The following is a 25,170-nucleotide window of genomic DNA, read 5'->3' on the forward strand; positions in this document are numbered from 1 at the left end:
ACGAGAGACCGTTTAGGTGCTCTCACTGCGGGACTGGGTTCAGACGATCATCTGACCTAACTATACACCAGCGAATTCACACTGGCTTGAGGCCATTCACCTGCTCCAAGTGTGGGAAGGAATTTGCTCGATCATCCAACCTGCTGAGTCACCAGCTAGTTCACACTGATGAGAGACCGTTTCAATGTCCAGATTGCGGGAAGTTCTATAAAAGTTCTGGGGAACTGATGTTCCATCAACGTATTCACACTGACGAGAAACCGTTTCGGTGCTCTCACTGCGAGACTAGGTTCAGACAATCATCTAACCTCACTGCACATCAACGAATTCACACTGGGGAGAGGCCATTCACCTGCTCCAAGTGTGGGAAGGGATTCACTCGGTCATCCCACCTGCTGAGACACCAACGCTGCCACAAGTAACCACAGTGATTGGATTTTGCTGTGATTCACATTCAGGACTGAACCATGTTCATTTGGGTCTCATTCTGCTGATAAACTCCAGCTTTACAGGGGCTAATATTCTGGCTAAAAGTCAAATTAATTAGATTTGTGTTAAATACGCAGTGTTGAAATTTTTAATATTTCTGACACAAGTTAGTTCCTTTTGAAGTACTCTCGCTCTCCCCTGTCTCTTCCATCCTCACCTCCAACAAGACGTGTGAGGAGCTTGTGGAGCTTCTTTGTGACTGAGATTGAGTAAATCCGATCAGCCTCTGCTGCTTCCCTCCCTTCCACGAGCCCACCCGACCAAACTGTCTCTGAATGTCATCCTTTCCCGAGCCCTGAACCCACCTCTTTTTCTCTAGTTTCTGCCCCATCTCCCCTCATGCCCTCTCAGAGCTCATCTTGTCCATGAGACCCAGCTCCTGCTTCATCGACCCTATTCCCACTGAGCTACTGATCAGCCAACTACCCTGTGTCCACGGATATTGTCAACATTTCTCTCTGTTCAGGTACTGTCTCTCTGTCCTTCAAATCTGCCATCATCACCCCCTCCTCAATAAAACAAACCCTTGACCCTGCCATCCTTACAAATTACTGCCCCATCTTCAACCTCCCTCTCCGCTCCAAACTCTTTGAACATGTTGTCACCTCCCAAATCCTTGTCCATCTTTCCCAGAACTCCCATGTTTGAATCCTTCAATCAGGTCTCTGCCCTGTCACAATAGTGAAATACAAGAGACAAACAGAATCTTACCCGGAGAGAAAGACAGACAATCCGGGAGCTTGGATCCAACACGGATATGTTCATAACACCAGAAGACAAGGGTAGCAGCACAGTCATTATCGAGAGACAACAATACCTGCTGGAGACAGACAGACAACTAAACAACATGAAACACAACACCAAGCTACCGAGACCCATACACCCGAGACAGGAAGGAGAATTGGAGACAGACTGGGAGAACGCAAAGACTCCAGACACATTAACCAAAAACAGATGGAATAGCTGAGGTACAACAGGTAGAACCAAGGAAGTTTTACCTGTTCCCTAAAATACACAAACACATCTTTATTATTGTCACAAGTAGGCTTACATTAACACTGCAATGAAGTTACTGTGAAAAGCCCCTAGTCACCACAGTCCGGTGCCTGTTCAGGTACACCGAGGGAGAATTCAACATGTCCAATTCACCGAACAGCACGTCTTTCGGGACTTGTGGGAGGAAACCGGAGCACCCGGAGGAAACCCACGCAAACACAGGGAGAACATACAGACTCCGCACAGACAGTGACCCAAGTGGGAATTGAACTCGGAACCCTGGCGCTGTGAATCAACTGTGCTACCGTCAGGGAAATACCACCAGATCGGATCAGACAGCGAGAAAATCCAACAGAATGATAGAATTTACAGTGGAGAAGGAGGCCATTCGGCACATCGAGCCTGCACCGGCCCTCGGAGACGGCACCCTACTTAAGCCCATGCCTCCACCCACCTAACCTTTGTTTGGCCACTAAGGGACAATTTAGCGTGGCCAATCCACCTAACCTGCACATCTTTGGGCTGTGGGAGAAAACTGGAGGACCCAGAGGGAACCCACGCAGACATGGGGAGAATGTGCAAACTCCACAAAGTTACCCAAGGCTGGAATAGCTGAAACATCAACACACTGCTCCTCATAGTTGGTGGTTCAATTAATATAATTAGTGGATTAAAAATGTATGTAATTTAGAGTTAAAACTGAAAATGCCAGATTAACTCAACAGGTCTGGCAGCATCATCGAATCCCTCCAGTGCAGAAGGAGGCCATTCGGCCCATTGAGTTTGCACCAACCCTAAAAAAGAGCATCCCACGCAGGCGCACTTCCCCTGCCCTCTCTCCGTAACTCCACGTCATCTTTGCACACTGAAGGGCAATTTATAGCACGTTCACACTGGGGAGAAACGATTCACCTGCCTTGAGTGTGGGAAGGGATTCACTCAGTCTGCCCACCTCACTTCACACCAACGTGTTCACTCTGACACGAGATCTTTTAAATGTTCCGCCTGTGAGAAGAGCTTCAAAGGCAAAATGGATCTGCTGATTCACCAGCGCAGTCACACTGGAGAGAGGCCGTTCACCTGCTCCGTGTGTGGGAAGGGATTGACTCAGCATTCCTTCCGGCTGAAACACCAGCGCATTCACACCAGGGAGGGCGCGTTCATCTGTTCCCTGTGTGGGAAGGGATTCATTCGGTCATCCACCCTGCAGACACACCAGCAAGTTCACAAGTGCCTCCAGGACTCTGCTGTTATTGATGTTAATCACATCCAGGACTGAACCATGTTCATTCTGACAGCTGGAGTTTGTTTGAGTTGATGTTAATAATCCCTGAAACTGAGATTAGAATAGATTGGTGCTTGATAGCCGGCACAGACACAATGGGACAAAGGGCCTTGTTTTGTGCTGTAAAACTCGAGAACTCGAACCCATCTCACTTCACACCAACATGTTCACTCTGACACAAGACATTTTATGTGTTCTGACTGTGATAAGAGCTTGAGAAGCAAAATGGATCTGCTGACTCACCAACGCGCTCACACTGGAGAGAGACCGTTCACTGCTCCGAGAGTGGGAAGGGATTCACTCAGTCATCCACCCTGCAGAAACACGAGTGAATTCACACCGGGAGGAGGCCATTCACCTGTTCCAAGTGTGGGAAGGGATTCTCTCATTAATTCACCCTGCAGAAACACCAGCGAATTCACACCGGAATAAATCTTTTAAAAACATTTGAATATTGCTGTCAAAGCTTTTCCTCTTATACTCATCAGCATAGATGCAAGAATACCAAATTTAAAAGGGAGCAATTGATGCTGACTGAGTATAAATTGGTTGGTAAGTGGACTCCGATTGGTTGAGGGGCTGCCATGAAGAATGCAGCAGGGAAAAATTACCTAAAGCTTCTGTTTAAATGCAAAAATATCAAGTGGATTCTGATTGCTTGATGTGTTGGCATGGGGTCTGCATCAGGGAACATTTGGCCTCCAAGCTTTTGTTTAATTGAAAAGATGCAGCACCAGGACAAATGCTTTTGTGTGCAGATGTCTAGCCCTCCATTTGAATATGAAAAATTCCAAGATCTGGATCTAGTCATGAACAGAGTGGATAGTTAGGAGCTTTTTCCCCAGGGTGGAAGAGTCAATTACTAAGGGACAAAGGTTTAAGGTGCAAGGGGAAAGTTTAGAGGAGATGCGTGAGAGAAGTTTTTTTCACAGAAGGTATTGGGTGCCTGGAACGTGCTGCCGGAGAAGGTGGTGGAAGCAGGTACGATAGTGATGTTTAAGGGGTGTTTTGACAAATAAATGAATCGGGTGGGGAAACAGGGCTACGGACCCTGGATGTGTTGAAGGTTTTAGGTTACATGGACAACATGGTCGGCACAGGTTTGGAGGGCCGAAGGGCCTGTCCCTGTGCTGTACTTTTATTTATTTATAATCTTTGTATAGTCCACATTCTTAACAAATCCAATTATTTCTTCCTTAGGCCATAGCCTATTTGTGTACCATGTTTTGTTCAACCCCTTCCATTATTTTTTGAGATCTATTGTTACCGACAGGAATGAAATCATGCTTTGTAACTCTGAAGCTTAAAAAAAGTGCATTTACTTATTAAGGGTACTGTCTCACAATGAGGTTTCAGGAAAATCCTGATCCAAAAACTGCTCTGAAAACTCTGCTGATATTTGGACAGGTGTGACAAATTTCAGTTTAGCTCACTGGGCTAAATCACTGGCTTTTAAAGCAGACCAAGCAGGCCAACAGGACGGTTCAATTCCTGTACCAGCCTCCCCGAACAGGCGCTGGAATGTGGCGACTAGGGGCTTTTCACAGAAACTTCATATTGTGAGAAACACTGCTCATCTGTTAATAATTTACACTTAGTCAAATTCTGAAGAAGTGCCTCCAGTAAGCAATAGCAGACACAAAGAATTCACACAGCATCACTTTGTTATATACAATCCATGAAAATACAATCCGTGGGAAACCATCCATGAGAAACACATCCCACACACTATAGACAGGGCAGTTCCCTTATTAGTGCTCCGTTATTTGGTCTCTCCCTTGCACAGTGATTTCTATCCGCTCCTGGTACATCCTTGGACCGGCAGTTAAAGATAAGAATGAGGCCCTTTGCTTGCACCTGCTATCTCCCCCTTGCTTAGCAAGTTCTGTTATTGTACATCCCGTTCTTCCCCGAAGGTCATCCTGGTACATTGTTATAATAATTCGCTCACTATAGCTTACTCAGAACTTGACATGTTAATTTTCCCATCATGCTTCATTGTTGACATCTTAATTGTGAACCAGAGTATATACATGTAAAAACAACACAATGTTAATTTCTCACAATTTGAAGCTTACTTGTGACAAGAAGCGATTTTCATTTCATTTCAAATTCTTCCCCAGCAGTGAAGATAATCGACAACATTCTCAAACAATTAACATTCAAAACAAATCACAACAATCTCAAAGAAAAGGTCAATTTGCCTGATCTTCCATTGTGAACGGATACTTTTAAAACAATTTGAGATCCCGGTCTTAACAAAAAATAGATCAGCTCTTGCATGGGTCATACTCTGTCGGTGTACCAATGTTTGGTGATATCTGTCCATTAGTTTGTGAGATAAATTATTTACAGCAGAATTATAGGGGGGTGAACATTATCTCTGCTCATCTTCTGTGGCAGAGGTACTTTCAGTACATTGATCAGCCTGATGTCTATTCTCAGACAGTGTTACACAAGGGGAAAAGGGGGTGATTCAAGTCAGCAAGTCAAGGCATCCTTTTTAAGTGGCCAGTTCAAATTTAAACCTAAAATTAGAAAAGAATTGGAAATGGGAGAAAAGAAAGTGTTTTATTCACAGACGTTGGATACAGGAGGTTTCAGTCTGTATTTAACTCAACCTTCATTCACAAGCTGGAGGATCAGAGTCCTTCCGGTTTTCAAGAGCCACCCCATTGGCCAGACCGTTTCCCTGGAAACCTTGGCTCCATGAGATGATGGGGAGGGTGGTGCTGAAGAGGTCCCTGCGGAGAACAGTGATTCCTATTGGCTGATTCAGGCCGGGCTCCATTGTGACGTTTCAATGCCTCAGAGGGGCGTTCCCAGCCAGCGGGAGGATATCACTGGTTACAGAAGCAAGACACAGCGGATTGGACAACAGCTCAGCGCGTCTGGAGGTCAAAGTGTCTCCCAGCACCACGTGGGCTCAGGTTCCACCCTCTCATTGTGGTCGGAGCTGAACTTAACCAATGGGAAGACCTGGCACACCGGAAGTGCTCTTCCGGTGATTGCAGCCAATCAATATATGAGCTTTGTACTAATGGCGACAAGGAGCTTCCTCTATTGTCTGAGTCTGGAGCTTGTGAATCTGCTCATTCCTGCCCAGCAAAGCTGCTGCTGCTCCTGCTCCATCTCTGAATGAAGATTAAGCTTCACACAAGTAAAATTTCATCCTCTGTCCCACATCTGTGAGTAAAACACGTCTTTTCGTCCCCTTTCCACTTCTTTTCTCATTCTGAGCTTAAATGATTGAAGTGCAGGAACTGGAGGGAAAGGAAGTGAATCCAGGGAGGGTGCAGACTCTGGAAAGGTTGGCCCAGGTCTCTCGCGAAGACAGTGACATCCTTTGCTCCCTCAACTTGATCCCTTTATTTTTCTGACTTAAAGGATGGTCTCTTTTCAGATGTTCACAACTAAAGGGTTTTGTGGCTGACATAATGAATTAATATAAGACAGATATATGTCTCGTGTTATAAGGTCTATCATTTTTCAAAATTTGCCGTGCAGAAAGAGGCCATTTGGCCCATCGAGTCTGCACCGGCCCTTGGAAAGCGCACCCCACCTAAGCACATGCCTCCACCCTATCCCCGTAACTCAATAACCCAACCTTTTTGGACACTAAGGGCAATTTATCATGGGCAATCCACCTAACCGGCACATCTTTGGACTGTGGGAGGAAACCGGAGCACCTGGAGGAAACCCACGCAGACACTGGGAGAACGTACAGACTCTGCAGAGACAGTGACCCAAGCCAGGAATCGAACCTGGGACCCTGGAGCTGTGAAGCAACTGTGCTAACCACTGTGCTACCAAGCTCCCCTCATGAAAAACATTCATTATTACTTCTGTCTGTTACTGTAGCTGTGTTGTATATTTCCAGTCATAGTTACAGCACAGGAGTCCCATTTGACAACTCGAGTCCATGTTGTCTTTCAGTCGAGGAATCCAGTCAGTCCTATTCACTGTCCATATCCCCATAGTCCTTCAAATATGTTTCTTTCAATTACCCATTGAATTCCTGTTTGATGTAGTTGAATGTCTGCATTCACCACCCTTGTAGGCAGCGTGTTTGTGTTCATAAACAATCATTATCTTAATCTATTTCTACTGCAATGACTCACTAAACTCTGATCAAGCAATACAGTACTGTAGGTGAAACAGATTTTTAATCCGGGATTTAAACGTGTATGTTTTTAGTCTAGCATCTGCATCAAGATTTTTAGTGCTGTACTCGACAGGAAGTGGTGAGCATGGATCTGTAGAGGAGTCGCACAAATTGTCACCTACAGGAGAATTGGGAGGATGTACAGCAGATTGAGAACAGTGTGTGTGTGGATGGAGATTTACAGCTTTCTTTAAAATAAGAGAGGAAAGAATGTTCCATTGGAACTAGAATTATCTATTCTGAATGTCTATCCTGGACTGATGGTGATAACTTTTCTAAACTCCTTTTACAGGACGTTAGTAGAGAATTTGGGGACAGAAATCTTGAACTAATCATCACGTCAAGATCTGAGAGTCACTGAGTTGACTGGGACATGAATATCATTGGCCTTTGACTCTCAAAGGAGAAATGTTTGTCTGCTTCAAAAGGTTTTAAAAATCGGTGTGACTAGAAAGGCAATCAGACAACCCCCCTCCCCCCCGAGTGAGAGTGTTCCAGCAAACTGAGTGCGGAAGACTTTTACCTTGACATAGCCTGTTAAAGCTTTGCACCATTCACATTGAGGAGAGACCATACAAGGGTTTTGTGCATTGATGAGGCTTTAACTGATCATTGAATTTGGAGAGGCATTGGACACTTGCACTGTGGAGAAACCATGGAAATGTGGGGACTGTGGGAAGGGATTCTGTACGCCCTCTACACTGGAAACTCATCAACGCAGTCACATTGGGGAGAGGCCGTTCATCTGCTCTGACTGGGAAGGGATTCACACAGTCATCCAACCTGTTGAGACACCAGCGAGTTCACACTGGGGACAGGCCGTTCACCTGCTCTGAATGTAGAAAGGAATTCACCAATTCATCCAACCTGCACACACACCAGTGACTTCACACTGGGGAGAGGCCTTTCACTTGCTCCGAGTGCGGGAAGGGATTCAGTCATTTATCTAATCTGCTGAGACACCAGCGAGTTGGCAGCAGGGACAGGTCAGTCATCTGCTGTCAGCGTGAGAAGCAATTCCATGATTCATACACCCTGTGCCTGCATCAGCGAGTTCACACAGGAGAAAGGCCATTCACCTGCTTTGACTGTGGTAAAGGATTCACTCAAGTATCCAACCTGCTGAGACACCAGCAAGTCCATAAATGATGACAGGGGTTGGATTCTGCTGTTATTGCTGCTGTGAATCACATCCAGGAATGAACCATGTTCATTCTGACGGTTGGAGAGTCAGAGAGTTTCTGCTGGAATGGCCAGTCTTCCGACTTTGCTTCCAGTGGGCCGGTTTTGTGACGGGGACTGCACGTTCCAACTGAAGTGATTCACAAAAGCAGATGTAGTACATTTATTTTATCCTGGATAGTAAATAGTGTTTTCTCTGCCACTACAGGTAAATCTAAAATAAATACATTTGTCTCTATTGCATTGGGTCGGCTCAGTTGGTCTGTGTCAGTATTTATGCTGCACCTGACCCTCCGCCGACCCCTCTTCATCTCCCCATCAGCATCATCTATTCCAAATCTAGCCTGTCCACAAGAGGTAGGAGCAGAAGTAGGCCATTCAGCCCATCTAATCTGCTCTGTTATTCAATGAGATCAAGGCTGATTTGACATGATCTTGAACTCCACTTTCCCACCTTATCCCCATAATCCCTGATTCTCTTACTGATTAAAAATCTGTCTATCTTAAACTTGAACATACTTAATGATCCAGCTTCTACAGATAAGGAGGGGGAGGGAGGGGGAGAGGAGGGAGGCGGGATCAGGATATTGAATCGGATGATCAGCCATGATCATAATGAATGGCGGAGCAGCTCAAAGGGTCAAATGGCCTCCTCCTGCTCCTATTTTCTATGTTTCTATGTAACTATTCACAGGATCGTTTGAGCAGGACTTCCCTATTTTTACAACCCATTCCATTTGAAATAAAGACCAACATTCCATTTGTTATCCCAATTACCTGCTGAACTTAGAAGGGGTCGAGAGCTTCAAGTTTTTAGGTGTCCAGATTACCAACAACCTGTCCTGGTCCCCCATGCCGACAATATAATTAAGAAAGCCCACCAATGACTCTACTTTCTCAGAAGACTGAGGAGATTAGGCATGTCAGCTACGACTCTCACCAACTTTTACAGATGCATCATTGAAAGCATTCTTTCTTGTTATATCATGGTTTGGTATGGATCCTGCTCTGCCCAAGGGCGTGAATGTAGCCCAGTCCATCACGCAAACCAGCCTCCCATCCATTGACTCTATCTATAATTCCCGCTACCTCGGAAAGACAACCAGCATAATTAAGGACCCCACGCATTCCGGACATACTCTCTTCCACCTTCTTCCGTCAGGAAAAAGATACCAAAGTTTGAGATCACGTACCAACCGACTCAGGAACAGTTTCTTCCCTACTGCCATCAGACTTGAATGGACCTACCTCGTATTAAATTGATCTTTCCTCTACATCCCAGTTATGACTAACATATTCTGTAGTCTCTCCTTCCTTCCCTATGTACGGTATGCATTGTTTGTACAGCATGCAAGAAGCAACACTTTTCACTGTATACTAATACATGTGACAATAAATCAAATCAAAACTGGCAAGAGACTTCACCTAGATTTCTGTGATTTATCCACAAGGACCCCAAGTCCCTCTGTGCTGCAGCTTTTTGCAGTCTTTCCCCATTTAAACAACATTCAGATCCTTTATTCTTCCTGCCAAAGTACATAACTTCACATTTTCCTCCATTATATTCCATTTGCCAAGGTTTTTGCCTCTCACCGAACCTGTCTGTATCTCTCTGTAGACTCTTTGTGTCATCCTCACCACTCACCCTCCTTCAACGTATTCATGTTGTTCACGTCAACCACTCGCTGTGGGCGTGAGTTCCACATTCTCACCACTCGCTGGGTAAAGAGGTTTCTCATGCAATCCCTATTCGATTATTAATCCCTTCATAATCTGAAAAGATTTCATCCGGTCAGTTTTCTCTTTTTCAGAGAAAAGCACCCAGCCTTTCCTGAGGTTTCACTGCTCTCAGTTCTGGCGTTATTCTTGAGATTCTTTGTATCTTCTCCAGTGTCTCTATTCCCTTTTTCAAAAAGGAGATCAATGTGTAGTCTAACCCTGATTCTAAACAAGTTGATCATATGTTCCCTGATTTCCAAGTCAGTCCCTGGAATGGATGCCAATATATGGGATCTCTATCGAAGGAAGAGTTAAGGTTCTTACCGAGTCTGGAGAGTGGATTGATGAGATTGGCACCAGGGACAGGGGACTTCAGTTAGTTGCAGAGACTGGAGCAGCTGAAATTTCAGATCAGTCACTCTGGTAGGAAATGGGCCATGAATCCGGTCATGTCCATACCAGTTCTCTGGAGACCAAACCATTCAATCCCATTGCCCTGTAACCCTGAAATCTAATCTCTCACAAGTGCCCATCCAATTTCATTTCAAAAACGATTGATTTCTCTGCTTCCACTACCCTCGTGGCTGAGAGTGCCGGGTCATTACCACTGGCTGCATCAAAATATTCTTCCTCACATTCCCCACCCCCACATTTCTTGACCAAAAGCTTCAATCTGTGTCCCCTCCTCCTTGCACCATCAGCGAATGGGAATACCTTTTCTTTATTCACCTTGTCCAAACACATCATAAACGTGTCCAGCTCGATCAAATCTCCTCAACGCCCTTTTCTCCGAGGAGAACAAGCCCACTTTCTCCAGTCTGCAGGGTTATGGGGTAAAGGCTGGGGAATGGCACTGAGCCACAATGCTTGTTTGCAGAGCCGGTGTAGACACGATGGGACAAATGATCTCCTGCACAGTAACAATTCTGTGATTCCTCATCCCTGGAACCATTCTGGTAACTCTCCGCTCTACCCTCTCAATGACCCTCACATCCTTCCTAAAGTGTGGTGACCCGAACTGGACTCAATATTCTAGTTGTGGCCTAACCAGAGCTTTAGAAATGTTCCGCATAACTTCCCTGTCTTTGTACTCAATACCTTTATTTCTGAAGCCCAAGATCCCATTTGCTTTGCTAATTCCTCCCTCACTCTGTCCTGTCGCCTTCAATATCTCTGCACAACAATTCCCAGCTTTATTTGTCCCTGTTCACTCTTTCGAACTGTCATTCAGTCTACATTGCCTCTCCCTATCCCATCTGCCAAATCACATCCCCTCACATTCTCCATATTAAACTCCATCTGCCACTTCAGAGAATGTTCGCGGAGATGTAAGAGTTAAACTATACAGAGAAGAGCAGACCCTGCTCTCTTTAATGTCACCCACAATGGAAGACAAATCTCTGCCTTTCAATGAGGCTCATAGAGCACAGGAGGTAATTCAGCCCATCGTGCTCCTGCTGGCTGTTGCAAACATTTTGTTTCATATCATATAATAATAATAAGCTTTTATTGTCACAAGTATGAAGTTACTGTGAAAAGCCCCTAGTCGCCACATTCCGGCGCCTATTCGGGTAAGCTGGTACGGGAATTGAACCGCGCTGCTGACTTTGTTCTGAATATGTTTTATAAAAGAACTTGCAGTTTTGGGAATTGGAATTCCTTTAAATGTAGATAGATAGAAATTAACAGAACTCTGATGTAAATGCAAGTGAAACAAGCCTGGGTTAATTACAGTGAAGAAGTCGCCGTTGTTGATTTAATAAGGTCAGAGTCAATGGTGTCAACAGTTCAACAATGTATGATCCGTCATGACTTTTATTTCCTCACAGAGGCAGTTTGCAGGCCGTGTGGACAGTCAGCAGGAACTGTGGGACTAAAAACCTGGAAGTCCATTATGAACCAGGAGTGTTCCCAGTATTTAAATCCCTCAGCAAGACGATAGTAAAGCCCAACCTTTGATTTAGATTTGTCATGTGAACCGAGGTACAGTGAAAAGTATTGTTCTGAGTGGAGTCCAGGCAGACCACTCCATACGTGAAATACATAGGACGGATAAGTGCATTATGTAAATACATGGACATCGGGTGAAACATACGGAGTGCAGTGCTACAACTGTAGAGAAGACGCATAAAGAGATTAGTTCAGTCGTATCTTGCTCTATGTTCAGTTGCATTTGTACCTTGTTCATGGAAGGTATACTCAACAGTAAGGATATCTCACTAGAGACTACACAAGTCCCAGTAAACTGCCTTACTCCGGCTATTTTACATCAAATCAATATTATTTTGGTGACTTCAATGTCTTGACATCACCAAACTGAAACATGGAGAGCTTTCTTACTCCTGAACCTTGTGTCGTTCTTCACCAGGAGGTGATCTTCACCAATCTGACCCAATCCTGTCGAGGTGCAGCCGCTAAGGAATGGGCTTGTGAAGAAAGGTTGGACAGGCTAGGCTTGTATCCCATGGAGCTTAAGTAAGATTGAAACATATAAAATCCTATGTTGTGGAAGTGGAGAGGATGTTTCCTCTTGTTGGAGAATCTCGAACTGGGTCACTTTAATGTATATTTTTATTAAGAGTTTTTCCGTTTTCACAAATAACCCTCAACTGGTACAGTACAACAATCCTTCTGTGTACATGAATACAGAAAAAGACAGGATTAAACTTTTACCTCCGTTTATACCGGGGGAAATGGTGAATGGATAAACTGGACACAGTGAGAAGTCTGACAACACCAGGTTAAAGTCCAACAGGTTTGTTTCGAATCACGAGCTTTCAGAACGTAGCTCCAACCTCAGGTGAATGATGAAGGAGCTGTGCTACTCACCTAATGAAGAAGCAACACCAGGATATTGGATTTGTTTATTGTCAGGTGTACCGAGGTATAGTGACAAGTATTTTTCGGCGAGCAGCTCAACAGATCATTAAGTACATGAGAAGAAAAGGGAATAAAATAAAATACATAATAGGGATAAGAGAGAGAGGTTAGTAATAATGTTAGTTTTAAAATTAATTTTTAAAAGATTAGAACGAGTATAGGTTAAGTAAAAAGTGGATCTGTTTGGGAGAGCTCGCAGAGAGTCACCTCGCTCCGGCGCCATCTTGGCCATAGCTTTAAATTGTGTTGCAAGACTTCTTACTGTGCCCACCCCAATCCAACGTCGTCATCTCCACATCACAGATAAACTGGAGAAAGAGACAGAAGAGGATAAAGCCATGAAAACAGGGTAAAATGGTGCACACCTTCACATGTAGCGATCGCTCATACACCTAAAGAAAATATAGGATAAGATTTCTGCATCCTGCTGGGGTTTGCTCCAAAACATACTTTCCCCCAATTCCATTCATAATGAGGCACCAGTGACACTTTGTAATGTATTTTTTCTCAGATCAGAGACCTGTCTGCACCTTTACAGGGTCAAGTCAACATTCTTTAACCCCAAAATAAAGAAAAGTACAGAAATAATTCACAAATATATTTGTTCTAAGGGGATATCTTTCATTCAACCACAAGATGCAACAAATCCCCAAAATCAAGTTCAGTAGACTGATCATTATTCCATATAATATATACATTACACAGCAAATAATTCATACAATCGGTTCAGATTATAATTGACATGGTCAGTGCTTCCCTTCACACGGAGAATAAAAGGATATTGAAAAGTGTTGGTATCTCAGGTTAAAGCCATGAACATGGCCCTATGGTGCACGCTCTGCTCCATAAAACAACCAAGGACTCTACACCCTGTCAAGACTCACGACACAACAGACCTCACTCATCTCCATCCAAAGCAGAGGCACCATTCAGACTCACCATCACCAAAAAACTGAAACCGTCTTCCACCAAGAAAACCCCACTGTTTTCATTGGTAACAGGCAACAACACCTCACCTCAAAAAAAAAAAAAAAAAAAATTTGTTCTCACTGGAGCGAAGGAGGTTGAGGGGAGACCTGATGGAGGTATACAAAATTATGAGTGGCATAGACAGAGTGGATAGTCAGAGGCTTTTCCCCAGGGTAGAGGGGTCAATTACTAGGGGGCATAGGTTTAAGGTGAGAGGGGAAAGGTTTAGAGTAGATGTACGAGGCAAGTTTTTTACGCAGAGGGTAGTGGGTGCCTGGAACTCACTACCGGAGGAGGTGGTGGAAGCAGGGACGATAGTGACATTTAACGGGCATCTTGACAAATACATGAATAGGATGGGAATAGAGGGATACGGACCCAGGAAGTGTAGAAGATTGTAGTTTAGTCGGGCAGCATGGTCGGCACGGGCTTGGAGGGCCGAAGGGCCTGTTCCTGTGCTGTACATTTCTTTGTTCTTTGTTGTTCACTGCTCATATATCATACACCCTTGCCGGGATAAAATGCAATAACACGAAATCAGGAGTAAAGTCACAGAGGAACAAAGGTCAGGATTAATGATGAACTGCAGACTAATATAACCATCCAGGGAGATTGGAAAGGCCACAGCCACCAAGGATCGTGGAGCAACAATCTGGAACCATCCAGAGTTCCCCCAAGTCCCTGCACTCCGCCATGTCGTCGTCCCGAAACGCCCGTAAACAATTACCCACGGTCCACCATGTCTGGCGCCTCCAACCCTTCCCAAAAAACACCCGAGGACGAGACAATGTAAGACCAGTGGTCGGGGTCCCCGACCGACCCCAGGCTGTGAAGAGTGGATACAATGTTCTCCGTCAAACTCAAAACACCGAACCTTCAATTCGAGATTGTGAAAGTATGGCAGCCTGTTCTCAAATTCAGCCGGGAATTCATTCCCAGCTCCCCTCGGGAGACCGGGCGCACGGATATCCCTTCTCCAGCCCCAACTCGTCAAATCAACCAGGATGTTCAACCTCCCATGCAGCAGGATTTCTAAGGACTGAAGGCGAGGCCTCACTCAGGAAGCTGCTCCATTGACTGACAGGGTTCTCTTCTCTATTTCATCCGTTCTCTTTAGGACATCCCCCAATTCATAAATAATTTGGGCTGAGGAGCCGAAATCGTCATCCACAACAACTCACAATGACAGCCATCGTTTAGGCCCAGCCCGGCTTCTGACCGCCTCTGTCCACCAGGGAAACCCCGACTGCGACTGGACCCAGCCCGGCTGCCTCCATTCAGCAAGAAAATCACTCCTGTGACTGGACCCCAGCCCGGCTGCCTCCGTCCACCAGGGAAATCACCCCTGCGGCTGGACCCAGCCCGGCTGCCTCCGTTCAGCAGGGAAATCACCTCTTGTGACTGGACCCCAGTCCATCCACCTCCGTCCACCAGGGAAACCAACTCTGTGACTGGACCCCAGTCCGGCCTCTGGCCTCCTCCGTCCACCAGTGAAACCACCACTGTGACTGGACCCCAGCCCGGCCGCCTCCATCCATCAGGGAATCCACCACTGCGACTGGACCCCAGTCCAGCCATCTCTGACTGCCTCATTCAGCCAATGATTGTCTCAACTGAACTCTGCTCCCCGCCACCAAAGTTGTACCTGGATCTTCCTGGAACATAACACAGATCAGATACAGGTCAGGATCAAATAATTATGGTATTGTGCATCTGGATAAAGAAGAGGATTAATGGTCAAGTGGTGCCAGGGCTCCCGAAAACACGGCCACCCCCACGCTGACGTGTCCCCGAATTGACTGTATTGAACACAAAGATGATTGATTTGACTTTTATCCAGAATAATAAACACTATAACTGGGCTGGAGATTATTATTAGCAGAGACAAACCCAGTTCAATCCGAGATGTGATTATCAGTAAAATCCAATCAGTGTGGTTAGCTGTGAACTGACTGGTGACTCCGGACATGGGATAACTAATCAAATCCATTCCCACTTTCAGACCGGGTGCACCACCTCACCCCGCTGTGAATTTGCTGGTGTACAGTGAGCTGAAGAGTGAACCCACAGGGAATGTAGGTGATTGATCTCTCATCAGTGTGAATATGTTGATGGGACAGCAGTTCCTGAAAATCTACAGCACTTCCTTCAATCTGGGCATTGAACAGGTCTCTCCTCAGTGTGAACATAGTATTCCGTAAGGATGGCTGAATGAATTTATTCCCTCATTTGGAGCACGAGAGCGGTCTCTCCCCACTGTGAAGGCGCTGGTGTTGCAGCAGGATGGATGAACGAGTGAATCCCTTCCCACACTCAACGCAGTTAAGTGGCTTCTACCCAGAGTGAACCCATCTGTGTGACAGCAGGTCAGATGACTGAGTGAATCCCTTCCCACACACAGAGCAGGTGAACGGCCTCTCCCCAGTGTGAATTCGCTGATGTATAATGAGGACAGATGATTGTTTGAACCCAGTCCCGCAATAAGAGCACCGGAACGGTTTCTCGTCAGTGTGAAGACGCTGATGGTACATCAGCTCCCTGGTACTTTTGAAGCACTTCCCACAGTCTGAGCATTTAAAAGGTCTCTCATCAGTGTGAACTCTCTGGTGTGTCAGCAGGTGGGATGACTGAGTGAATCCCTTTCCACAGTTGGAACAGATGAATGGCCTCTCTCCAGTGTGAACTCGCTGGTGTGTCAGCAGGTGGCAGAACTGGGAGAATCCTTTTCCCCACACGGAGCAGGTGAACAGTTTCTCCCCGGTGTGACTGCGCCGATGAGTTTCCAGGTCAGACGGGGATCTTAATCCCTTCCCACAGTCCTCACATTTCCACGGTTTCTCCCCGTGTGACAAACGTTGGTGTTTTGACAGGCCAGATGATCGGCTGAAGTCTCGTCCACACACAGAACACGTGTATGGTTTCCCCCCACTGTGAATGGTGCTTTTTCCTTCCATGTTCAAAATCCGTACGTTGGGAGGCTCCACCTGATCCTGATGTGATGTTTTACTTTAGTTTTCTGACTCCAAATCCTCCCCTTCTAATATCCTGTGAAACTGATTTAAAACAGAAAATAGGGAGTGAGAGAGAACCCACAAAAACACAAAGGCAGGTTGTGAAATTGAGCTGAATGAATCTGGTCATTGGTGGGGCCGGAACTCGGAAAACGTGAGCGTGAAAACTGTTGAATTGTCATAAAAACCCAACTGGATTCGCAGCTCCTTGTCCCTCTAAAGATGGCAGTCATTAACTCCCTCCCTAACAGCAATGTGGGTGTACCTGCAGCAGTTCAAGAAGGCAGCTCACCAGCATCTTCTGAAAGGCAACTAGGAATGAGCAATAAATGCTGGCCTAACCAACGACACCCACATCTCATAAGATGAATTGAAAGAAAACCAGGCCGGTCTCCTGCTCCTGTGGGTGGAATGAGAATAAAATCAATCGAGTGAATTATTTTGTCTCCTGGTCACCGGGACCCTGAAGCCCCGCCCACTCTGTGGCATCACCAACATGGCCTTGCATTCGATACACTTCCCGCTGAACTAAGGTGGCGACCGTTCACCATTGACCTGTTCCTGGGAAAAGGCCCGGAGCTGCTAACTCAAGGCCTGCGGGCTCTTATTTGGACTTTGTGGCCTAAACAAAGTCTTTCTGAAGCCTTCCCAGCCGAAATGCGGCCCCAATTCTCCGCTCCCCCCGGTGAGCCCATTCCTCCGTCCGCCTGACCGACGCTCACCCGGGACCGAAACCCTCTCGCGCAGGGCTGAGCAAAATGACACTGCGCATGCTCCAGAGACCCTCCAGAACCGCGCGGGCGCATTCGCTTCCTGTAGTCTGAATAGGACATATTCACACCCACATGGAATGTTGGGTAGCGGCAGCGCCATTGAATGTCCAAAAAGGAAATAGAAAATCATTTTATTAACCGTTTGAAATGCATTAATTGAAAACATACACATAAATCCTAGTGAATTTGCGCTCTGCTATATATAATTTCTCAAAGTGATTGAAACCACCTGTTGGAAGACACTCAGCTTTAACACTTTTCCCACTCTCCTCCTCAAGAGATGTTGGCTCTGGTTGTGTTTAATTCCACCGTCACTGATTCTTCTTCCTTTCTCTCTCGATCTGAATAATCACTGGTTTTATAGAAAGATCGAGCACAGATGGAAACCATTCAGCCCATTATGCCTGTACTGGCTCTTTGGAAGATCTATCCAATTAATTCCACAGTCCTGCTGTCTGAGTCAGAACAATGTGTATCTGCTGTAGTGCTGCAGGAGGTGAAGGGAAAGGGTTTCCAGCTTGTTACTTCTCAGACACACGCACCCCTGTGGTTGAACAGTGCACTAAACAGAGATTAAAGGCTGACTCAAGTATAGGCAAAATGTGCTGCAAAATCTCAGCAGGTCTGCCAGCATCTGTGGAAATTACAAGTGTTTTGAACCCAATATGACTCTTCTTCAGAATTGAGCTTCCATAATCACAGAATCACACAGTGCAGAAGAAGCTCTTTGGGCCATCAAGTCTGCACCGACACATACAGAACACCTGAACTGTCTACCTAATCCCATTTACCTGCACTTGGCCCATAGCTTTAAATATTATGACATGCCAAGTGCTCATCCAGGTACGTTTTGAAGATGTGAGGCAAACAGCCTCTGCCACCTACCCAGGCAGTGCATTCCAGACCATCACCACCTTCTGGGTAAACTAATTTCTCCTCAATTTCCCCCCAAACCTCCTGCTCCTGACCTTGAACTTGTGACTGACCCTTCAACTGAGGGGAACAGCTGCTCCCTATCCACCCATGTTCCTCATAATCATGTTCACCTTGATCATGTTGCCTCTCAGTCTTCTCACCTCCAACAAAAACAACCCAAGCCTATCCAACTTCTGTTCATAACTGAAATGTTCCACCCTAGGCAACATCCTGGTGAATCTCCTCTGCACCCTCTCCAATGCAATCACACCCTTCCTATAATGTGGTGAGCAGAATTGCACACAGTACTCCAGCTGTGGCCTCACCAAAGTTCTGTACAGCTCCATCATGACCTCCCTGCTTTTGTAATCTATGCCCTGATTGATAAAAGTGAATGTCCCATATGCGTTTTTCACCACGCTATTAAGCTGCCCTTCACCCAGCAGAGGGCAGTAGAGCGAAGCTGCTGATTGGCTGTTGCAAGCGAAATTTGCATATCTACATTGTGGTCACCCTAACTTGAAGGTGTACCTGAGCTACAGACCCTAGCTGTTCAAGTGAAGACAAGCATCCAGCAGAGGGCAGCACAGCAGAGCTGCTAATTGGCTGTTGCAAGGTAAATTTGCATATCTCTGTTGTGGTCACCCTAACTTGAAGGTGTACCTGAGCTACAAACCGTAGCTGTTCAAGTGAAGACAAGCATCCAGCAGAGGGCAGTACAGCAGAGCTGCTAATTGGCTGTTGCAAGGGAAATTTGCATATCTCCATTGTGGTCACCCTAACTTGAAGGTGGTTTGTGGAGGAGCTGTTGTTAAGTGACACTTAAACCCGAAACACTTCTTCAGTGTTTCCCTCCCTACCCCCTCCTGTAACCAAAAAAAACCCAACCGCTGTAAAGATCAAGAGGAAGGCTCGAGGAAAGAAGAACCGTGACGCCACAGCCTGCATGTAAGGGATTGGCTGATGACTGGTAAGTAGTTTTTCTTTTATTTCCCCTCAGGTGTTATCGTGCAGGGTACAGAGGTTGCTGAGTGAGTGCTTGCTGAGAAGGGGAGTGAATAACAGGTAAGCTCTTTTTCTTTTTTTCTAGAGGGGATGGCAGGGAAGGTAGTGCAATGTTCCTCCTGCAGAATGTCTGAGGTGAGGGACGCCGACAGTCCCTGCTGATTTCATCTGTGGGAAGTGCACCCATCTCCAGCTCCTCAGAGCTGGATGAACTTCGGATCATTCGGGAGGGAGAGGTGGTCATAGATAGAAGCTTCAGGGATGTAGTTACTCCAAAGAATAAAGATAGATGGGTGATGGTGAGAGGGGCTGGGAGGAAGCAGTCAGTACAGGGATCCCCTGTGGTCGTTCCCCTTAGTAACACGTATACCGCTTTGGATACTGTTGGGGGGACGACTTACCAGGGGTAAGCCATGGGGTGCAGGTCTCTGGCACAAAGTCTGTCCCTGTTGCTCAGAAGGGAAGAGGGGAGAGGAGTAGAGCATTAGTCATTGGAGACTCCATAGTTAGGGGGATAGATAGGAGATTCTGTGGGAACAAGAGAGACTCGCGGTTGGTGTGTTGCCTCCCAGGTGCCAGGGTGCGTGATGTCTCGGATAGTGTTTTCGGGATCCTTAAGGGGGAGGGTGAGCAGCCCCAAGTCGTGGTCCACATCGGTACCAACGATATAGGTAGGGATAGGGATGTAAGGCAGGAATTCAGGGAGCTAGGGTGGAAACTTAGATCTAGGACAAACAGAGTTATTATCTCTGGGTTGTTACCCATGCCACGCGATAGCGAGACGAGGAATAGGGAAAGAGAGGAGTTGACTGCGTGGCTGCCGGGATGGTGCAGGAGGGAGGGTTTCAGATTTCTGGATAATTGGGGCTCATTCTGGGCTCGGTGGGACCTCTACAAACAGGATGGTCTACACCTGGACCAGAGGGGTACCAATATCCTGGGGGGGAAATTTGCTAATGCTCTTCGGGAGGGTTTAAACTAGTTCAGCAGGGGCTTGGAACCTGAATTGTAGCTCCAGTATACAGGAGGTTAAGAGTAGTGAGGTCATGAGTAAGGCTTTAAAGTTGCAGGAGTGCACCGACAGGCAAGAAGGTGGTTTAAAGTGTGTCTTCAATGCCAGGAGCATCCGGAATAAGGTGGGTGAACTTGCGGCATGGGTTGGTACCTGGGACTTTGATGTTGTGGCCATTTCGTAGACATGGATAGAGCAGGGACAGGAATGGTTGTTGCTGGTGCCGGGGTTTAGATATTCCAGCAAGCTCAGGGAAGGTGGTAAAAGAGGGGGAGGGTTGACTTTGTTAGTCAAGGACAGTATTACGGTTGCAGAAAGGACATTTGATGAGGACTCGTCTACTGAGGTAGTATGGGCTGAGGTTAGAAACAGGAAAGGAGAGGTCACCCTGTTAGGGGTTTTCTATAGGCCTCCGAAAAGTTCCAGAGATGTAGAGGTAAGGATTGCAAAGATGATTCTGGATAGAAGCGAAAGCAACAGGATAGTTGTTATGGGGACTTTAACTTTCCAAATATTGACTGGAAACGCTATAGTTCGAGTACTTTAGATCCGTTTTTGTCCAATGTGTGCAGGAGGGTTTCCTGACACAGTATGTAGATAGGCCAACGAGAGGCGAGGCCGTATTGGATTTGGTACTGGGTAATGAACCAGGACAGGTGTTAGATTTGGAAGTAGGTGAGCACTTTGGTGATAGTGACCACAATTCGATTACGTTTACTTTAGTGATGGAAAGGGATAGGTATATACCGCAGGGCAAGAGTTATCTCTGGGGGAAAGGCAATTATGATGCGATGAGGCAAGACTTAGGATGCATCGGATGGAGAGGAAAACTGCAGGGATGGGCACAATGGAAATGTGGAGCTTGTTCAAGGAACAGCTACTGCGTGTCCTTAATAAGTATGTACCTGTCAGGCAGGGAGGAAGTGGTCGAGCAAGGGAACCGTGGTTTACTAAGGCAGTCGAAACACTTGTCAAGAGGAAGAAGGAGGCTTATGTAAAGATGAGACATGAAGGTTCAGTTAGGGCGCTCGAGAGTTACAAGTTAGCTAGGAAGGACCTAAAGAGATAGCTAAGAAGAGCCAGGAGGGGAAGTCTTTGGCAGGTAGGATCAAGGATAACCCTAAAGCTTTCTATAGATATGTCAGGAATAAAAGAATGACTAGGGTAAGAGTAGGGCCAGTCAAGGACAGTAGTGGGAAGTTGTGCTTGGAGTCCGAGGAGATAGGAGAGGTGCTAAATGAATATTTTTTGTCAGTATTCACACAGGAAAAAGACAATGTTGTCGAGGAGAATACTGAGATTCAGGCTACTAGACTAGAAGGGCTTGAGGTTCATAAGGAGGGGGTGTTAACAATTCTGGAAAGTGTGAAAATAGATAAGTCCCATGGGCCGGATGACATTTATCCTAGGATTCTCTGGGAAGCTCGGGAGGAGATTGCTGAGCCTTTGGCTTTGATCTTTAAGTCATCTTTGTCTACAGGAATAGTGTCAGAAGACTGGAGGATAGCAAATGTTGTCCCCTTGTTCAAGAAGGGGAGTAGAGACAACCCCGGTAACTATAGACCAGTGAGCCTTACTTCTGTTGTGTGCAAAATCTTGGAAAGGTTTATAAGAGATAGGGTGTATAATCATCTGGAAAGGAATAATTTGATTAGACACAGTCAACACGGTTTTGTGAAGGGTAGGTCGTGCCTCACAAACCTTATTGAGTTCTTTGAGAAGGTGACCAAACAGGTGGATGAGGGTAAAGCAGTTGATGTGGTGTATATGGATTTCAGTAAAGCGTTTGATAAGGTTCCCCACGGTAGGCTACTGCAGAAAATACGGAAGCATGGGATTCAGGGAGATTTAGCAGTTTGGATCAGAAATTGGCTAGCTGGAAGAAGACAAAGGGTGGTGGTTGATGGGAAGTGTTCAGACTGGAGTCCAGTTACTAGTGGTGTACCTCAAAGATCTGTTTTGGGGCCACTGCTGTTTGTCATTTTTATAAATGACCTGGAGGAGGGCGTAGAAGGATGGGTGAGTAAATTTGCAGATGACACTAAAGTCGGTGGAGTTGTGGACAGTGCGGAAGGATGTTATAAGTTACAGAGGGACATAGATAAGCTGCAGCGCTGGGCTGAGAGGTGGCAAATGGAGTTTAATGCAGAAAAGTGTGAGGTGATTCATTTTGGAAGGAATAACAGGAAGACAGAGTACTGGGCTAATGGTAAGATTCTTGGCGGTGTGGATGAGCAGAGAGATCTCGGTGTCTATGTACATAGATCCCTGGAAGTTGCCACTCAGGTTGAGAGGGTTGTTAAGAAGGCGTACGGTGTGTTAGCTTTTATTGGTAGAGGGATTGAGTTGCAGCTGTACAAAACTGGTGTGGCCGCATTTGGAGTATTGCATGCAATTCTGGTCGCCGCATTATAGGAAGGTTGTGGAAGCGTTGGAAAGGGTGCAGAGGAGATTTACCAGAATGTTGCCTGATATGGAGTGAAGATCTTATGAGGAAAGGCTGAGGGACTTGAGGCTGTTTTCGTTAGAGAGAAGAAGGTTAAGAGGTGACTTAATTGAGACATACAAGATGATCAGAGGATTGGATAGGGTGGACAGTGAGAGCCTTTTTCCTCGGATGGTGATGTCTAGCACGAGGGGACATAGCTTTAAATTGAGGGGAGGTAGATATAAGACAGATGTCAGAGGTTGGTTCTTTACTCAGAGAGTAGTAAGGGCGTGGAATGCCCTTCCTGCAACAATAGTGGACTCGCCAACACTAAGGGCATTCAAATGGTCATTGGATGGACATATGGACGATAAGGGAATAGTGTAGATGGGCTAGTGGTTTCACAGGTCGGCGCAACATCGAGGGCCGAAGGGCCTGTACTGCGCTGTAATGTTCTATGTTCTGCCTTCAGAGATCTATGGACAAACGCCAAGGTCTCTTTGTTCTTACAAAACTTCCCAGTGTTGGACCTTTCATAGTATAGGTGAACAGCCGCTCCCCAGTGTGAACTCGCTGGTGTCTCAGCAGGTTGGATGAATCAATAAATCCCTTTCCGCATTGAGGGCAGGTGAACGGTCTCCCCAGTGTGAATTCGCTGATGTCTCTGCAGGGTAGATAAATCAATGAATCCCTTCCTGCACTGAGAGCAGGTGAATGGCTTCTCTCCAGTGTGAACTCGCTGGTGTGACTGCAGGTGATATAACTGAGCAAATCCCTGCCCACACTGAGAGCAGGTAAATGGCTTCTCCCTGGTGTGAACTTGCTTATGCCTCTGCAGGTACGATAACCGAGTGAATTCCTTCCCACACTGAGAGCAGGTGAATGGCCTCACCCCAGTATGAATTTGGTGGTGTCTCTGCAGGTGAGATAACCGAGTGAATTCTTTCCCACACAGAGCAGGTGAACAACCTCTCCCCACTGTGAACTTGCTGATGTTTCTGCAGGGTGGAAAGATCAATGAATCCTTTCCCACACTGAGTGCAGGTAAACGACTGCTCCCCAGTGTGAACTCGCTGATGTGTCTGTAGGTTGAATAATTGAATGGTTGAATAATTGAATGAATCCCTTCCCACACTGGGAGCAGGTGAATGGCCTCTCCCCAGTGTGAACCCGCTGGTGTGACTGCAACTGAGATAGCTGAGTGAATCTTTTCCCACACTCAGAGCAGGTGAACGTTTTTTCTCCAGTGTGAATTCGCTGGTGTGCCTGCTGGTGAGATAACCAAGTGAATCCCATCCCACACTGAGAGCAGGTGAATGGTCTCTCCGCATTGTGAAGTCGCTGGTGTGACTGCAGGCTGGATAATTGAGTGAATCCCTTCCCACACTGTGAGCACGTGAACGGCCTCTCTCCAGTGTGAATGCGTCGATGAATCTCCAGCTTAGATGGGACTCTGTATCCAGCCCCACAGTTTCCACGGTTTCTCCATGTTTTGGGTCCCCTCGTGTCTCTCCAGATTGGACAATCAGTTGAAACATTGTCTACACACAGAATATGTGCGCTGTCTCTCGTCACTGTGCATGATATGATGTTTTTCTAGGCTGTGTAACTGGTTTAAGCTCTTTCCACAGTCATTTCACTGGAACACTTTCACTCGGGTGTGTGTTGTGTGGGTCTCAGTGCTTTTCCAGTCACACTCACTTTTAAAATCTTTTGAAGCCGACAGATCAGACAAACATTTCTCCTTCTCGCCGATGATTTTCAGAGCCCGATGATATTCAGATCAGAAGGAATCGAGCAAGTTTGTCACATCAAGACGTGATGTTTGAGATTTCTATCTATAATTCCTCCTCTTCCAATATCCTTTAAATCAATTTACAAAAGTCATTATTGTTAATACGGTCAGGAATTCAGAACTGACAATTCTAGTTCCTATGGAACATTATTTCCTCTCTCGTTCTCCAAAGCTGTAAATCTCCATCCCACACAATCTCCCTCCATTCTCACTCTGCTGTATCTAATATTCACCCTCCCAATTCATGTTGATTGACACTACTTTTAACCCCCCAACATCTGGCCTGGGCTTATGAAATCCTACCAACTGTCCTGGCTTCAGACAATTCACACCTCTTTCAACCTGCGATTATCCCTCTCTCCAGTTGCACTGTCTGGACCTCTAAAGATTTAATTACTTGCAAAGACTCACATTCAACGTACCATCATTGGCTGCCATTGTGTAACCTACCTCTTCACTGAAGGAGCTATGCTCTGAAAGGTAGTGATTCCAAACAAAGCTATTGGACTTCAACCTGTTGTTGTCAGACTTCTTACTGAGCCCAGC

The 25,170-nt window shown here is 46.1% G+C and overlaps 2 protein-coding genes across 7 annotated transcripts in view; one reads left to right on the top strand and one right to left on the bottom strand.

The window, feature by feature from the left end:
* The window catches only part of LOC140421368 (uncharacterized), a 55,074-nt gene that overhangs the window by 29,598 nt on the left and 306 nt on the right, over positions 1-25,170 (bottom strand). The gene's annotated exons all lie outside the window — the stretch shown is intronic.
* The window catches only part of LOC140421833 (uncharacterized), a 51,969-nt gene that overhangs the window by 8,902 nt on the left and 17,897 nt on the right, over positions 1-25,170 (top strand). For 2 of the 6 annotated variants that reach the window (XR_011947112.1, XR_011947115.1), the window contains one exon: positions 7,228-11,569. The exons of 2 other annotated variants lie outside the window; for them this stretch is intronic. The gene's annotated coding sequence lies outside the window, so the exon portion shown is untranslated. Of the gene's footprint in view, positions 1-434; positions 3,323-4,335; positions 5,959-7,227; positions 11,570-25,170 lie in introns of those variants that run through there. 2 more of the 6 variants (XR_011947114.1, XM_072506804.1) reach the window with 2 other exon arrangements.

This window comes from Scyliorhinus torazame, chromosome 5 (assembly GCF_047496885.1).
Source record: "Scyliorhinus torazame isolate Kashiwa2021f chromosome 5, sScyTor2.1, whole genome shotgun sequence".
In the NCBI taxonomy this organism is placed as follows: domain Eukaryota; kingdom Metazoa; phylum Chordata; class Chondrichthyes; order Carcharhiniformes; family Scyliorhinidae; genus Scyliorhinus; species Scyliorhinus torazame.